General features: G+C 43.4%; 1 long non-coding RNA gene across 2 annotated transcripts; it reads right to left on the bottom strand.

The window, feature by feature from the left end:
* Positions 1–835: 835 nt before the first annotated feature.
* On the bottom strand, positions 836–2,395 carry LOC145430222 (uncharacterized). Of its 2 annotated transcripts, XR_013910693.1 has the most exons (3): positions 1,550–2,395; positions 1,353–1,464; positions 836–1,272 (listed from the first exon to the last, which is right to left on the bottom strand). It is a non-coding gene; the product is annotated as an uncharacterized LOC145430222 (long non-coding RNA). The 2 variants fall into 2 exon arrangements; XR_013910692.1 differs by having other exon boundaries at positions 1,353–2,395.
* Positions 2,396–2,859: the final 464 nt, after the last annotated feature.

Below are 2,859 nucleotides of genomic sequence, written 5' to 3'. Positions count from 1 at the left end.
AGCCATAGTGCTTGGTCTGTTTGTCCCATGTAAATCAATTGCAGTTAGAGGCTACATTAATTTTCTGTCTGTAAGCACTTATTGAAATTATCTGAGCACATTACAAGTACATATTTGCTTACTCTGTATGCTCAAATGTGGCCCGTTATAGCCAACAGAAAAAAAGCGGAGGCCCGAAAAACAGGTGGGGGTCCTCCACCACCACCACTCACAGAGGCTGAGCAGTTGGCCCTCAGCCAAAACAGTGGGCGCCCTGTGGCCGAAGGCATCTCTGCGGGGACATCCTCTGAGTCAATAACCCCGCAAGACACAAGTGCCTACATAGGGGGTGAATTCAAAATAATACATGATGTGCATACATCCTTTCTTCACAGTCACCTTCGCAGTGCTGCTCATTCATTTGATAAACTCTTTACCATAATGGATTATTTTGTAGTGAAGTTATTTTCCGACTGATCTTGCCTTCCCTCAGCCTTGGTTGTCTTTGAGAGCATAATGACAATGAAGTGTAAGGTGATTGGTATGTTTGTTAATTGCCATTTGGTCCCTTGTAAGTTATAAGTGACCTGTATAAACCTCATATTCTATCAGTTGATGGTGATGGTGTACTGCATCTGGTGCAGCCTCCTGTTGAGCCAGACCAACATGCAGTTGTGAGTAATACTCCACAGATTATATGAGTTTACAGTAGAACAGCAATGTTGTTTATTTCTTTACTACAGGAAAATAATGAAGAAACATTGACAGCTGTTACAGAGGAGGAAGCAACAGAGACACTTTATGAGGTTTACATCTTTTAATACTTTGTGTACAGGAAATACAGGCGACCAATAAAGCCAGTTGAACAAAAAATCTGTTTATTCTTCTTTCAACATGTTGAGGTGATGGGTCAAAAGAAATGATTGTGACATATGGTGTCTCTGACTGCACTTCCATCTTGTATGTCCGTGGGAGGGTCAGGATGTTCATGGTTTGGATCACTGCTGATGTTTGGTTCAGAAGGACAGTGTTCTCCTCTAATTGTGGCAATGTTGTGAAGAATCACACATGCCACAATAATGTCACATGCCCTTTCTGGGGTGACCCTGAGTCTTTGCAGGCACTGGAACCGGGCCTTAAGCATTCCGATAGTCATTTCAATTCTGGCTCTTGTTCTGCAATTAGCCAGATTATATCGCTGCTGTGGGCCCGGTTCAGGGTCAGAGTAAGGGGTAAGCAAATAGGGTAAACATGGATACCCCCTATCACCAAGCAAGTAGCCAGTGAACTCTCCTAAGACAGAAGGATACACTTCAGTTCAAATGTCCCTGAAGCAATTGGTCTTTATATATTTTAAAGTATTCTCAACTCACCATGTCCAAATTTTGTGCTCAGTGTACATTCACGGAATATTTGTGAGTCATGGACAGAGCCTGGCCACTTGGCTTCCACATTTGTGATAATGTTGGCAGCATCACATATGATCTTCACAGTGCAGAGAACACAAATTAGCATCCATTACTATAATGAAATAATTTGTTAGTTTGAAATGCTACAGGGAACTATGTACCTGTACATTAATGCTGTGGAAAGACTTCCTGTTCACATAGTCTCCTTCATTTACTGAAGGAGCAATGATTGGAATGTGATTGCCATCTGTACAGCCAATCACGCCTGGGAACCCTGAAAATAAATGTAAAATTTAAGTAGTAGTCCAAGTATCACCACATCATACATTAAGTTTTGGTCATCCTGATACCTGCAATTTTGTGGCATCCCTCTTTGATGAATCTTGTGGGTCTATGACCGGGGAACACCACAAACGAGTACAGGAGACGTTTCAGTGCAACTGTAACATTCCTGACTGCCCGACAGACGGTAGCCTTGGAAACGTGCTCAGCGTCACCAATATTATACAGAAAGCTCCCGTTTGCAAGAAACCGAAGTGCAATACAAATAATATGTACAGAACTGAGAGCATGTCCGCGATGTGTCACATGCGTAATATATGGCCTGAGGATGTTATCCAAATAACTTATAGATTGTGCTGAGAAACGGTAACGTTCGCACAGACAATCATCAGGAAATGATAAAATGTCCAAACGCGCTCTAATCACTCTCTCCCGGCGGAGAGCTCTGCGGAGAATTTGGGCTTCACGATCTACTGGCTCTTCAAGGAAGGGACACGCCATGTCCGACACTTCCTACTGTCAGGTTTCCGACAAAGGGGCGGAGACAGTCAGGGTTAGTTGTAGTAAACCTGCTAGGGGGCAGGTTAGCTTCACGGCGTGTGTCGTCATAGTGACTCACTCAGGCTTCAGCTGAACTCGCTTTGTGAAACCGAAAACCCAGAGTTTTCGTTAACTCAGGGTATACTTACTCAGTTTTTCCACTAAACCGGCTTCCTGAAACAGGGCCCAGGTTGGCAATGCTAGGACACACGGATAGTATAATTGTTTTATATGATTAGTACTAAATAACTATGCAGCAAACTTCTAACTAGGAAATCTATAATCAGTTTTGTAAGGTGTTTGTCACATGTGGCAGACGTGCGGAATATATTAGGACCCAAAATGCGGCAGCTCAGGTGCAGGTGAGTATTTATTAAACCAAAAGGAAATACAAACAACAGTGGCACTGGGAACATAAAACTAGAAGCTAAACTGGGTAAAACTAACAAAACAAACCAGAAACGAAGATGCAGGGAGGTCCGGGGAAATACATACGGAGAGACACAGGGAGACCGAGGGGAAACAACACAGACGAACCAGCAACGACTAAGACAGAAGACAAGACTTAAAAACACTCAGAGAACACAGGGAGATCACACACAGGTGGGGGACACAGCTGGGAGTGATTAACGTGACGAGACTAGGGAGG

Source organism: Astatotilapia calliptera, chromosome 7 (assembly GCF_964374335.1).
Source record: "Astatotilapia calliptera chromosome 7, fAstCal68.1, whole genome shotgun sequence".
NCBI lineage: Eukaryota > Metazoa > Chordata > Actinopteri > Cichliformes > Cichlidae > Astatotilapia > Astatotilapia calliptera.
The sequence above is the reverse complement of the archived record's forward strand: the minus strand, read 5'-3'. Positions and strand labels throughout refer to the sequence as shown.